General features: G+C 39.4%; 2 protein-coding genes across 3 annotated transcripts in view; one reads left to right on the top strand and one right to left on the bottom strand.

The window, feature by feature from the left end:
• The window catches only part of PDCD10 (programmed cell death 10), a 43,344-nt gene extending 37,962 nt beyond the window's left edge, over nt 1–5,382 (bottom strand). The window contains exon 1 of the mRNA XM_077752226.1: nt 5,101–5,382. The gene's annotated coding sequence lies outside the window, so the exon portion shown is untranslated. The remainder of the gene's footprint in view (nt 1–5,100) is intronic.
• Nucleotides 5,383–5,998: 616 nt separating this feature from the next.
• SERPINI1 (serpin family I member 1) overlaps nt 5,999–14,933 on the top strand; it is a 71,387-nt gene continuing 62,452 nt past the window's right edge. Inside the window, exon 1 of one of the 2 annotated variants that reach the window (XM_077752225.1) lies at nt 5,999–6,112. The gene's annotated coding sequence lies outside the window, so the exon portion shown is untranslated. Of the gene's footprint in view, nt 6,124–14,933 lie in introns of both variants that reach the window. The other variant, XM_077752224.1, reaches the window with a different exon arrangement.

A 14,933-nucleotide genomic window follows, 5' to 3' on the forward strand; every position in this document is an offset into this window, starting at 1 on the left:
AAGGGACAGAGAGAAAGGGAGACAGAGAATCCCAAGCAGGCTCCCTGCTGCCCGTGCAGAACCGGACATGGGGCTTGAACTCAGCAAAATGAGCCAAAACCAAGCGTCAGGTGCTTAACGGAGTCACCCACCCAAGTAACCCTAGCTTAATATTCTTCATAACATTACCTATAATCATGACCTTAATAATCTTAAAACATGTAAGAAGCAGTACTTCAGATTTATCTTCCACATATTGGTTATGCTACGTAAATATGAATTTTTTAAATCCAAGATTCAAATAACATAAAAACCGACTTTTTAAAAGAAGTTTAGGACTTATCTAAGACTTATATTTATTAATAAAAACTGAGAGCATTATCAAATTTTAAAGCCAAATACCAACAATCATTTTTTGACAATATCTTGTGGGACAGAGAATTGGCAAATTCATGAAAGCATATAAGATTATAGCAACTCAGAGCTGTTGAATTTATTCTATGCGATGCTTATAGTACTGAAAGAATTAGGGAATTTGTTTTCACAACCAAAACCTAACACAGATTTATCCCTGAAATTTAGTTTGCATGTTTTTAAAATAATAAACTTTTTACTCTCATAAGTATCTAGGTTTAAAGTAGATATTATCGTAAGACCCAGTGAAATATGAAAATTTTCAGGAAGCCCAAAATATAAGCTTCTCTGAAACAAGCACTACTGAGTTTTACAAAGTCACCTAGTCTAAAGCAGGTGATATTAAAAGTAAAATTCAAAAGAAGATATGGTTAAAAAAACAAAATGAAACAACAAAGGAAAAGGAAGCATGGATTCTGCTGAGGACAGAATGAGATCACATTAGGGAAGCACAGAATCCATTAAAAGTTAGTTTCCTCCACATCTGCATTTTGTTATAACGAATGTTGCTTGCAAAAAGCAGGACAGTGATAAGGTCTCCAAAATGCTCTGTTGTACAGAAAGTTTGCTGTAACAGAATATGACTCCTTTGTCATTTCGCTATAGAAAATGATCTATCCTGATTTTAGAGACCTCAAAAAAAAAAACAACCCATCTTTCTACAATTTATTTTTTTACTGTTTGTTTATTTTTGAGAGAGAAAGAGACAGAACATCAGTGGGAGCGGGGAAGAAAGAGAGACAGACGCAGAACCCAAAGCAGGCTTCAGGTTCTGAGCTGTGAGTACAGAGCCTGACGCAGGGCTCAAACTTACAAGCCGTGAGACGTGACCTGAGGGGAAGTCGTACACACTTAACCGACTGAGCCACCCATGCAATCCTTTCTACAATTTATATTATAAAACATTATAAAATACAACTTATATTATAAAACGTCGTAAGTGCTTTCATCTAAGGGTAGAAAGCAAGTGTTTTACTTATTTCTGTATTTCTGTCCCTAGCAGAGTGCTGGAGGCACTGTACATGAATGCACTCCTTCATTCAATCATTTATTCATTCATTCACTGAGTACTTATTGAAAACTTACTTTGTGCCAGATTCTGTGTAAATAGTGAGGTAAGGTACATGACAAATGACAGAGCCCTACCTAGGTAGCTTATAATCCAATGAGGGAGACAAACATCTATCAAATAAATTACAGAAATGATTAAGTTCCTATTGTGATGATGCTACAAAGGAGAAGTGTGGAGTATGATGAAGATACAGTGGGAATTTACTATAGCTGAGTTCTAATTTTAGGAAGGAGGAGTCAAAGAAGGTCAGGAAAGTTCCCCTAAGGAATGACACTTAAACTGAGATCTGCAAATTAACTAGGAGTTGGCCAGATTTGGGAAGGGAGAGGAGAGCAGTCCAACAGGGAGAGGGCACATATATACAAAGTTCCCGAGTCAGGAAGGAACTTACATATGTAATAACTAAAAGGTTCAATAAATAAGAAAGGCTGGGAACAAGGATGGAGAGCTAGAAAGGAGGCAAAGGATAACCTACAGCATTAAATAGAGTAAGAGAGCAGGAATATTTGAATATTTAAGTACTTTTAAGTCCTTCTCTCACATAAAATAAATAATTTTAGGCACAGAGTCTTTATCATAGTAAAAGTCTACGATCAAAAGACTTGGATTATGCCTTAGTCCCACCAGTCACTAGTTAAATGACCTTATACTTAACCAATCTGAACGTCTTCGTTCTCTGTGTAAACAGGTACTCAATTATTTTACCTACTGGGAATACAATGATAATACAGAGTCCTGTTCTCGTGACTTTCTATACTTAAAGATAGATGCACATGGGAGACATCCTAAGTCCTACAAGAGATGATGTCCAAAAGCAGACACCAAGGCTCCTGAAAAACCAAAAATGAGAACAAATGTGGACACTGGAGAACTGCAAACTACTATAAAAATATAAGTACACACATAACTCTGGGAACCGTAAATTCTTCAATGTGCAGAGATCCAAATGGATCACAGTACTCTAGCATGTGACTGAAAGATGGTAAGTGCAAAACAACCCATTCTTCCATGACTCCAATATGGATGAAATACCAACACTACAATGGACCTCAGAAATGAAAAGTAATGACAGAACTGAGACAAGGAGAAAAACTAACACACAGTGAACAAGTGCATTAAATTAATTTTCCTTATTTCCAGATTTTCCTGACTTTCGGGTCAAAAGCTCATTCTACAACTTCATAGCTGCATGCCAAAGTTAGAGGACTCACTTCACACTTCCCCCAACAAAAGCCAACATCTACACTGCCATCTAGAAAATACATTAACACTCTTGCTTTACTGTCACTAACTTATGTTCAGTTTACAGTCTGTGTAAACTACCATACCCTTCCAATATAGCATAATTTTCTATTTGTTTAATTGATCTTCCTTCCTTGCATCCTGTGTTACTACTCATGGTGCTACGTCATTCCTACACTTCCTACTTCATTCTCTAGTATCATACCTCCATTTTATTTTAAAGGTTATGTTAAATTCCAGACCATCTTAACTTCACTCATAGAGGAACAATCTCCTATGGTCCTACAAACTGTTTTTACTTTCAAAAGTGTCGGGGCGCTTAGGTGGCTCAGTTGGTTAAGCGTCCAACTTCAGCTCAGGTCACGATCTCACGGTTTGTGGGTTCGAGCCCCACATCAGGCTCTGTGCTGACAGCTCAGAGCTGGGAGGCTGCTTCAGATTCTATGTCTCCCCCCTCTCTCTCTGTTCCTCCCCCATCCATGATCTGTCTCTCTCTGTCTCTCAAAAATAAATAAAAATTTAAAAAAAAAAAGTTAAACAGTGTCGAAAATATCTGCAGAGTACATTAAAAAATCAGCAATTTCAATGGTCAACTTACACAGGAGCAAAGTGTGATTAACTACTAGATACCTAAGTACTGTACATAAACTTATCACAAAGAAATTCTGATGTCAAACAACATACACCTAAAAATCTATTAAAGGACTATCCAATAATTAATATTCATACATGGTCATACTAACAATTATAAAGAATAGACTGTTACAAGCAAACTGTTTTTTGCTTAATATAAAATATAAATGTCCAAATTTTCCATTCTTTAACATAAAATAGAATGAATTAAAAGTCATAAATAATGCTAAGAAAAATAAAATACATAAGTGCCCGATGTTTTTATACACATGCACGTGCACATACACACACCAGGATCAAGAAAATAAAGGGAAAAGTTGAGAACAAAAATGTGATGTTACTTCCAAAAAATGCAACGTATATTCTTTTCTAATTATGTGCACACTAAACTCTCTTGATGCTATTATTATTTAAAAAAAAAGTGTAAAGTAAGTTTTTTAAGTTTTGTGAAAGAATTCCTGCACTACTGTTGTCAGTTTTACAAAATGAGTAAAAAGTCAGTCCTACAGTAGGAAGAGAAAGGAATACCTTGTAACTATAAGGATAGGATATTTTTTTTTTGACATTCTCCTACCTCATTATCTACTGCTTAAAATGGTGGTACAGGGGCACCTGGGTGGCTCTGTGGTTAAGTGACAGACTCTTGGTTTCAGCTAAGGTTATGATCTCAGGGTTCGTAGGTTCAAGCTTCTAGTCCGGCTCTGTGCTCACAGCTCAGAGCTTGCTTGGGATTCTGTCTCCGTCTCTCTGCGCCTCCACAACTCCTTCCCTGCCTCTGCCTCTCTCTCTCTCAAAAATAAAATTAGAAAACAGTGAAAAAAATAAAATGTCGGTACAGTTCATCACTTAACATACTTCTAATAAGTAAGCTGAAACTCAATTCTTACTTTTCCAAAAAGTTAGAATGTGTCCTTCTTTTACTGAGGAATTTTCTCCAACTCAAAAAACTCTTACTTCACAAAGGGCTTCTTAGAAATACATAAGGTGCATTACTTTGCAATTTTCCCCACTCACTTCAAAAGCCCACCAACCTCTCTACCCTTTTTTTTTCTGCTACAGCAGCTCTGATTCAGAAGCTGGATTACAACTGGATTAGATTCAGATCTGTCCCTACGTGTGTGACCTTGGGCACGTCATTTATCCCTTCAGTTTCTCATCAGCATCTCTGAGACGGTATCTTTGAAAACAGAACGGGTTTGTAAAGATACCTTGGGAATTCTATCTAGGAGGGTTAAGGTTTTCTGCTCAGAGGCAAAACTGCCTCCTTCGAACGGCCACATCTTGAAACTGGAACTGAATCCGTAGGTCTCTGTCAACATCTGACTCTTCCTTCTACAGTTCTCCTCTTCTTTCAAAGGGCATAACCTGAGTCACCTCAAGAGCCGACTCCCAAGCGCCCCTTCCCTCCTCCACTCTTCCCCTATCCTACTTCCANCAGAGGACCCCACCCCAGACACATCCGCCTTCTCCCTTCTCCGGGGGCACCAAAGGCCAACCTCGCCCTTCCCCTCCCGCCCCCACCTAGAGGAGACTTCCTGGAGGCGTTCAGGCCCGAGCAGGGCAGGCAGCGTTTACAAACCCGCTTTACGCCACTCGCGTAGGGTAACCTCGCTTACGGCCATAGGGCCCCGTTTCCAGCCCCGTCCGCTCCGCCTGCCAGAACCAAGCCCAAGTGCCTCAGCCACGGCCCCCGTGTGACCCCAGACCTCTTCTGCTCCGCTCGGGGCTACGGAGACTGGGACGGAACAGCCACACCTTACCGGCAACTGAGGCACTGACTTCACTTCCCACCTTCGGAGCCCTCTTCAACTCCCGGATCAATTCACTCCGGCGACGCCGGAAGGACCCGAGAGGAACCAGGCGTTGTCCGGAATCCTGCCCAGCCGGAGTCGCGCAGGGGCCTATGGGGACTCGTAGTCCCACTCGCCGGCGTCGTCTGCAATTCCTGCGCAAGCAAGACTACAACTCCCGGCAGGCCGCGCGGCAGAGCCTAAGGCGATGGGTGGGGACACCTCTACCCAATAATAGGACAGTTCCCTGCCTTTGCGGGAGGAGGTGAGACGGATAGAGAGGGTGCTTGAAAGGAGGAGGAAGGGAGGGGTCAGCTCTCACCTGCGCCAATCAGGGTGCTGGGTCGGCCCTGCAAGCGGCTCACCCATTGTGGGGGCGGGCTAGCGGAGCAGAGGAAGGAAGGGGGTTGGGGAGAGAGCTTGAGGTGCGGAACGAGGGGCGGCTGGGCTGTGGACGCTGCAACGCGGGGAGAGGGGGCAACGCGGGAATCGCCGGCCGAGAGGGAGGGAGCTCTGTGGGGATGCGCTCAGGCCGGAGAAGCAGCTTCCCCGAAAGCGGTAGAGTCCCAAGCACACGAGGCGGCCAGACCTGCGGGTCGCGGAGGGATCGAGTGAGCCTGGGCTCCTGGAGGAGGCTCCCGGGCTCGGGAGGCAGCTCCAGGTGTGAGGCCACTGGCTGAGCAGAGAGGGGTCCCCAGGGGGGAGGGAAGTGGCAGAACAGCTGCAGAAGTGCAGGGAGCGGGAAGGTCCTAGGGCGGCAGCTTCCCGCCGCCACCAGCCGGGGCAGTAGCCGGAACAGCAGGGGAGGAGCAACAGCTGCCGAATTCACCAACTAGAGGAGGGGGGGCGGAGCTTGGGTCCCTGTAGCTGCCGGAGGCGCAGTCTGGACCGTAGTTTCCCGGGAGAGACGCGAGCAGGAAGGCGAGCGGAGCGGAGCGCAGTCCTCCGAGCATCAGCTCCAGCATCCCACCGGGGGTTGCAGGTGTGTGGGAGGTAAGCGTGGGGGCGTCTTCTGGGCGTCCTCCCACTGCCCAGGAGAGAGCGTCTTCCAGTGGGTATTCTGTCAAGGCACAGCTCGAGTCTCTGACTCGGGTTAGGGAACGGGTGCGAACCCTTTTAGAGGAAAGACGTACATTTTGGACTTTGAAAGGGGGGAAAAAGCAAAAGGTGGCTTGATCCTGGGTGTAAAGGGCGTGGTTAAGTGTTTTGGGCGTGAGTTACACCATTAAAACTGTTCTGAGAGATCTTAAGATTGAGGGAAACCCTGGTCATTGAGGAGGAGGTGGATGGTATCCGGATAGGTGCGTAGCTGGTAAAAAAAAAAAAAATGTCATTGATAGAGAATTACTTCAGAACTCTTTCGCTAGGAAAATAACTTTGCATTCTTCTTCAGTGTCCCCCTTTACGTTTTATCAGATTGTCCTGCTACCGACCTGTTTTTCCAGGGTGGTTTACTGCAGGTTCCTAAAATTGAAAGACCGCTGTATTAAGGAAGCAAATGCAGGCAGGAATAATCAAGATGACTAAACCTATCAGAAGTATAACTTTGCCAGCGATAATGTAAAAATGTCTTAATGGATGGATATTTAGCTTTCCTTCCAGTGGCTCTAGAATATTGGAACAAAGACCAGGACTCAGCCTACAGTGGGAACATATGGTGTATTTCATTCTGCTCCTTATTCTCTCATTTGGGTCTGACAATATTTGTGCATTTAAAAAAAAATCTGAAGTACAAGAAAAGCTGGGCAAGGATCTTTTCTGTCAAAGGAGTATGTGCTAAGTGGTTACCCTTACTGTGTGTGGTGATGGGTTCAGGCTTAAAACACATGTAATAGTATCATAAAAGAATATTTTATTCTTGGTATTAAACCATGTGCAGTTTCTTTGAATGTTATTAAATACCTGTGGATGAAAATACGTTTTAATACTAGGTAAAGGTGAAAGTTACACCTGCCTTTGTGTAACTATGACAAAATTGCAGGCTTTCTTTTTAGAAAAGTATGTAAATAGCTGTTTTCCTAGTCATCTTCTTTTTGTTTCCGAGGTTCCCCAGATTACATGGCTTTTAATCATAGTAGCATATTGCAGCATGTTTTCCTTTGAAATGATTTCATTGTGACAGTTGTATATTCCAGGGTCTGGGTGAATAATCTGGAATTTTTTTTTTTAAACTAGGGTCAATACAATGGAGTAATTATCCTCAATTTTCTGGTTTTCATGCTTTCCTCATTTACTCTGGATTTTGGGGTTTTGTTTTTGTAAAGCACACACAGTTCCTTTTTGAAAAGAAATGGCCAGAAGGAATTTTCTTTATAGATTAAAGTTCTGTCCTACTGAGTGCTCCTACTGATAAGCCTAAATGACTTATCAGTGTATTTACTCCTCCCCTCCAGCACTCCCTGCCACATTCTTACACACCAGAGAAATATATACATGGACAGATCTTAGAAAAACAGTCGTTTTTAGATTGTCCCCAAGCAAATCAGGTATTAGAAGCAGCAAAGAGCTTTGAAGAAAGAAAAGGCAACAGTAGCCACTAAACTTAGCAGTCATGGTAAGGATCCGAGTTTATCTTTGCTGTATCACAGGAGAGTCTATTAATCCACGTAGCAGATAAGATGCTATGTAAATGATTTTAGGAGAAAAAAAATGAGTACCAGATATAATGAAGATTGTTTACCTTTGTTATTTGTCATTATGTGGATCGTTCTGAATAAGAGCCTTAGAATCTTTCTAAGACTGATTGATTTTGTGAAACTGAATACTTGTTGTCACTGATACTTATTTACCCTATGTAATAATAACAATAATAATATTGTCAATGAAGGTCTTTCAAAGCCTATATTAAAAGATCTTTTGAAGGAGTTTGGTTGGGAATCGGTTAATAATCAAGTAAATGGGAGAGAAAAAAATATCAAAACAGTTGGAATTCAGATGTACTTTGAATCCCAACTATTTCTAGGTCTTCTGCTGTGAGGTATCATAAAAGACAGAATCTCATTAGGAATGACTGAGTTTGTAGTATTAAAGTACTGGATTTTTCACCAGCTTTCAAGATTTGGATCCTTTTTATTATGTCAGTGAAAGAGATTGGGTTCCTACATTATTTGGGAGTAAGACCATGTTTTTATAAGGGAGAAAATCTTCAGTAATATATAGTATTTAGGTATTTGTTACCTTGAACTTGTGTCAGGAGATTCTAAATTGGTGTTCACATTAAATCTCATATAATATGAAGTCCTCTTGACTGTATGTTACTGGTGTTGAGATGATTCTTTATGTCACAGTTTATAATTTTATGTAAAGCACTACCTATTTAAAAAGTATATTATTTGTTCTGCTCTTGATTTTTACTATTTGTGTATGGTTATTACTGAGCATATGAGGAGAAAGAAAAACCAACAGAGTGCAAGAATGTTTCTCTGGAATGGACAGTGCTCTGGAAATCACTGGTTTTTTAGCCAAAAGTCTTGGTTAATTTCAAATTGCAATATATTTTGAACTTTTTTTTAAATACAAGATTCTGACTCTAAGCTTATTGAGTGAAAATAATTAAGTAGCATGGATTTCTTTAACAGAATTCATTGATGCATGCAGTGCAAAAGAGCGAGACTTAAAGGTTCAAGATCAAATGGTTTTGGTGTGTTGGGAGGGTGATTTATAGAAGGGGATAGATATGAAAAATGCTATTTGATAAACAGCGTGAGAAACTGCCCTTAGCAGGAGAGAAAAAAGATTTGATCTGTATTTAAATGCCTAGAAGTGATTTCATGGCCTTTTCTCTCCCCAATCATTGCTGGAAGCCTATACCCATAGTAGGAGACAGTACTTTCCTATATTGCATTTTAAACTGGAGTCAGACTGACAATAATTCATTAGATACTGAGTAATCATGGGTCATTAAAGCAAAGCAAAAAAGATCCACTGTGTATACATACATTCACTTTTAAGTGAATGAATTCTTTGGGCAAATATTTAAAAAAAGTAAAAACCTAAAAGGTGTTTTCCCCCTCAGTAACAGAGATACTTGAACCAGACACTAAAGATGAGCAAGAGCATCCCCCTGCCCCTTTTTACATCAAACTCCAAAGGTTCATTACTGCTTTGGGGGATCAGGATTAATTATACAATGGTAAGGATTTGTTTCGTTTTGTTTTCAGTCTCATGTTTTCAAAATTTAGTCCTTAAAAGTTTGGTAAGTCTGTTTTAAGTAACTAGATTATTAGCTCCTAGAGACTACATACTTCTTTTCTATCTCCTTCTCATTCTGAGCATCTTGTGTCTTGCTCAGCTTAAAGAAGTGGCCCTATAACCACTTACCGAATTAGAACTACTGGCTAAGACTTTTTTAATGTACACATGGAGACATTTTGCATTTTGACAGACAAGGGCTAACTTGACCTCACAGAATAATTACTATACATTAGCCTTTCTGAGAATGCCTTTGTGCTGGTTGACCTTTGCAAAAGTGTTCATTGAGTCCAATTCCATTCACACTGTGTGGGCTGCAAAGACTGATCTACAACTTTGTGTGGTAACATTTCTAAATTCATCCCAGAGAAAGGGAATGTGGATGAGGGGAAGGGCTCTCCCATTGGTGGCAACCAAAGTTTGCATTTCCAGTCAGGGAAGTCTATGGGTCAACACAGTTTTACCTAAGTAAAATACCTTTGTCAAAGCTTATCCATGAAATGCACGTTTCATTCCATAAAATTTGAATTGATTGTTCCATTTTTATAATCGTTTGTTAAAAAAAAGAAGAAGAAGAAAAGAAGTCAGACTTTGTTTAAATACACGTGGAATTGGGCATTTATTGTCTTTTACATTCAACCTTCCAGAAACAGATTAATCTGATTCATGTTAGAATGAAGAATTCAAATATGATCTTTCTTCTATTATTCCAAAACCTGGAGAATTCGAGTTAGTTGTAAATAGTTCTTTGGTAGTAAATTTAATAATAACAGATATTTAACTGCCTTTTCTTTGCTTTTTAACATGGCTTTACTACCATGCAAATAGATACAAATTGCTTAGAACTGATGATTGATTAACCTTCCTTCTTCATGTTCCTTCGGCATTACTCTTCACGCTTAGCATTATGCCTTGTGTACAATTAGCTGACTTCGTAACTGTCTTCCTCACCAGATGCTGAGTAACTTCAGAACTGAGTTTTATTTACCTTTCTATTTAAGAGCCTTTTGTAAAGTCTATATTTGGTAACAATTTATTTAAATATTTGGTTACCTATAGTGAAACATCATTTTACCTTTTTCACAAACAAACACAAATAAAAAGGGGAATGTTGCTTAGACCTCTGTTTTAGCACCAAATGTAGCCCACTCCCCACAACAGTTACATTTACAGAGCTAAATGTAAATATTGATGTCTATTGTTGACATTGTGAATGAATAGAGGGAACATTGCTATTAATTGCAACATTGTGTAGGAGTGTATTTTAGATATAAATTTATTAATTGGATGCCTTTTGGAATTCTGTCTGTCTTTGCCTCTAAAATTTTGCTGACTTAAAGATGTGCTTTTAAGTAACATTCCCCACACATTCATATATACACACTGTAAATGACTTTTTTCCTTGACACACAAAAATCGAGACTTAAAGAAAAACATAAATGTAACATGAGTCTTTATCTTAACTGAAATTTAACTGGTCTTGAATGTTCAATTTTTAGTGAAATGGTTGCATTGGGAGGCCTTATTGAGGCCTGTTAAACCTAAATTATATAGGTATTTGTCATCTGTGAGCCAGCAAGGGGAAGGGATGAACTTGGCATTCACAGTGCTCTGTGTTAGCCTTCCTTACATCACAGCTACAAAAGTGTTCATGGTACCTACAGTTCCAGCCACTGCTTCAAGACCCCCTTCTGGTTCAGCCTAGAAAAGAAGCCTTCTGAGCTCCTCCCAGCTTCTAATTTAGTGTGGGAAGGAAGGCAGATAGAATTTACTTTGATTTAATAATCTCATTTTCCTAAGTGTACTGTTTTCCCCAGATTTTTTTTTAATGTTTTATTTATTTCTAGGAGAGAGAGAGAGAAAGCATGAGCAGGGGAGGGTCAGAGAGAGAGGGAGTCACAGACTGAAACAGGCTCCAGGCTCTGAGCTGGCAGTCAGCACAGAGCCCGATGCGGGGCTCGAACCCACGAACTGCGAGATCATGACCTAAGCGAAAGTCGGACGCTTAACCGACTAAGCCACCCAGGCGCCCCTGTTTTCCCCAGATTTATTTCATACCAGAGCTTTCAATAACAGTAACTGAAGGGTCACAAAGTGATTTCTGTGGCACAAACTAGCAATTCAGTGAGTACCTAACAACTTGAAGTCCATTTCCCTCCCACCATCTTGGCTTCATTTGAATGGGCCCACAACAGTTCACTGGAATATTTTTGATATATTACCCACATTGGATTGCTGCTGTCATTTTCTTGATAACTTCAATTTTGCTTTGAGGTCTTTAACCCTATGTAACTTGAATTATTATCTTTACTTTGTCCACTATTTTTTTAATAGTTTGCTATAAATACTGTGTTATGATGCACAATTTTGCCATTCATTTAATTGTTGTGTACTTCAGAAAGCAATCAAAAATCATTGAAGCAATTAATGTTATTTTTAGGTACAGTCAGCCTTCCAGTTAAGAAACCAGTACAAAGCATCTTAAATTGCTTACAGATATGAAATCACTTGTTCTATGGTCAAAGTAGGTTAAATTGTATTTTATATCATAAACCATTTGACATCTAATACTGTATAAAATTTTAATAATACCAGTATCCTGGCAGACACATAACAGTGGTATAATTTTTGTTTTTGCTAAATCAGGGAACTTTTTAAAAATTATATTAAAAATAAAATGCTGGAATGCCTGGGTAGCTCAGTCAGTTAAGTGTCCAACTTCTGCTTAGGTCAGAATCTCACAGCTTATAGGTTCGAGCCTCGCATCAGGCTCTGTGCTGACAGCTCAGAGCCTTGGAGCCTGCTTCATTCAGATTCTGTGTTCCCTGTCTCTCTGTCCCTCCCCGACTCGTGCTCGCTTGCTCTCTCTCTCGCAAAAATAAACATTAAAAAATAAAATAAAATGCCAATAATCTAAAATTATAAAGGCCTAATAATAGCTATTTATGTTTTTAATTATACAAACAGATTTAGTTAATAATTAGTAATATGAAGTTATATATTTTGAAGGAGAAAGAAATCTTATTGTCAAGATTATTAAAAAGGAAATTCTTACTCATATGGCCCAAAAGTAATTGACAATTTAAAAAATAGTTTTACAGTATGTGTCAATTAGATGCTTTCAGCTTCAAGTTTTATGTACAATTAAAACAAAAGAGATTTATTATTCTAGAACGAGAAGTCTAGAAGTAGTTGTTTATTTTTTGTTTAGAAACTCAGTGTTGTCAAAAAATTTTGTGCTCATGCTTTTTCTTGCACTTGCTGTAAGATAGTGTTCCTCCTGATCCAGATATTGTATTCAAATTCAAGACAGGAAGAATAAGGAATGGCTGTACCTATTGAGTCTTTCTCTTTTAGTCAGGAAATAAAAGCTTTCCCAACAACCTCTTCCTGCTAATGTCTACTGTGGACCTACTCGCACATAGCATGTGGATGCCTGTAGCTTTAAGGGAAGCTGAGGTATCATGGACTTTTGGCCTTTGTTGTGGATAAAGCAGGGGAACAGTAATTTGAGAATGATTTGGGGGTAAACAGTCAATAGTATCAGCTGTAGCCTGATAATTAAGACCATGTTAACTTTAAATTGTATTTCTTCTCATTCTAACTGACTCTGCCTTCTGTTTATTTATTGTTTCCCCCAGGTCAGAAAAAGCTAACCTTCTTATACCAAGTTTTCCCACTATAACTTCAAGTGTCTGGGCCAAGGCTTTCCTCAGAGACTGATGGTATCTCTGGTTAAAAGATCATTTAACACTCATCCCATACTTTTTATCACCTGATAAAGATATAATAACACCTGAAAAGATAAATCTATTATAAATCTACTTTAAACCTCTCTATTATAAAGCTACTTTAAACCTCAAGGTAACAATGAGGTTACCTCCACATAGACTGTATTTGAGAATATAGATATAATGCAAATGAAAGGACAATTGAATATTAGGTTCTTTTTTAAGATTTGTTTAGCTGCCTGAAAAAGTAAAATAAGCCATTGTTTCACAGAGAGGAACTCACTAAAAGATTTTAATCCTGGGGGCGCCTGGGTGGCTCAGTTGGTTAAGCGTCTGACTTCAGCCTAGGTTATGATCTCACCGTTCCTGAGTATGAGCCCTGCATCAGGCTCTGTCCTGACAGCTCATATCCTGCAGCCTGTTTCAGATTCTGTGTCTCCTTCTCTCTCTGCCCCTCTGCTGCTCACAATCTGTCTGTCTGTCTGTCTGTCTCTCTCTCTCTCAAAAATAAATAAGCATGAAAAATTTTTTTGTAATAAAAAAAGATTTTAATCCTGGAAATGGTGTTATTACTCATTGCTAAAATGTGAAACATATCATCAACATCCATACAGTAATTATTACCTAAATTATGACTAAGTCTTACAGTGACACATCTTTGACTTATGGTTGTGATAAACTGATTCCTTGAGGTTATGAAAGTCTGAGGAAAGAACTGAAACTGAGAAAATAGAAACAAATACATAGTTTTTCTACAGTAAAAAAAAAAGAAAAAACCCTCATAATTAAAGATGTTGACCATAGAGTCTTAATTATGTAGCACTTGTCTGAATTTCTATATCAACATCTTTATTTTTCAATGTTTACATTTCTACCATTTGATTGCAGGTGAATAGCTTTATTGGGTCAAAATTCTCCAGAAAGGGGCCCTGGGTGGTTATGTCAGTTACGCGTCTGATTCTTGATTTCATCTCTGGTCATGATCTCACAGTTCATGGGATTGAGCCCTGCACATCAAGCTCTGTTCTGATGCAGAACCTGCTTGGGATTCTCTCTCCCTCTCTCTCTGCCCCTCCCCACCAGTCATGCTCACTCTTTCTCTCTCTCTCAAAATAAATAAATAAACATTAAAAAAATCTCCAGGTGTAGTCATATGTAAATTTCTAAACTACTTTTATAATCTGTGGCATGGGGTTGGTGCCTTAGAGAGATACAACAAAATGTATAAAGTCACTTTTTCCTTGGCATAATCTTTTGTCAATGAAATTAACAAAAGAAGACATTGTGAGACATATTTATATAAAAACAAAGATATGTGACTTAGGACTGGTATTACAACAGCTACTATGGTAGAAGTCCAGAAGAAGAAGAAATTGATCTAATGTGGCAATCAAGGAAGGCTTTGAGAAAGACGCAGGGCAGTGTGTTGTGTTGGTTAAGAGCACAGGGTGGCACACTATGGCCTGTAGCCACACTACTTCTTTGGTAAATCAAATTTTATTGAAACACAGCTATGCCCATCATTTACATATTATGAAGATTGCTTTCTTGCTACAACAGCAGAATTGAGTCATTGTGACATAGCCCATATGGTCCTAAGCGTAAATTATATGCTATCTGGCCCTTTAAAAAAAAAGTTTGTCAGGGTCACCTGGGTGGCCCAGTCAGTTAAGTGTCTGACTTTCACTCAGGTCATGATCTCACGGTTCGTGGGTTCGAGCCTCATGTCGGGCTCTGTGCTGACAGCTAGCTCAGAGCCTGGAGCCTGCTTCAGATTCTGTGTCTCCCTTTCTCTCTGACCCTCTCCTGCTCATGCTCTGTCTCTCAAAAATAAATAAAAATTTAAAAAAAAGAAAAGTTTGCCAACCACTGGTTAAGAAT

This window comes from Crocuta crocuta, unplaced genomic scaffold (genome assembly GCF_008692635.1).
Source record: "Crocuta crocuta isolate KB4526 unplaced genomic scaffold, BGI_CrCroc_1.0 scaffold21, whole genome shotgun sequence".
Classification (NCBI taxonomy): Eukaryota; Metazoa; Chordata; class Mammalia; order Carnivora; family Hyaenidae; genus Crocuta; species Crocuta crocuta.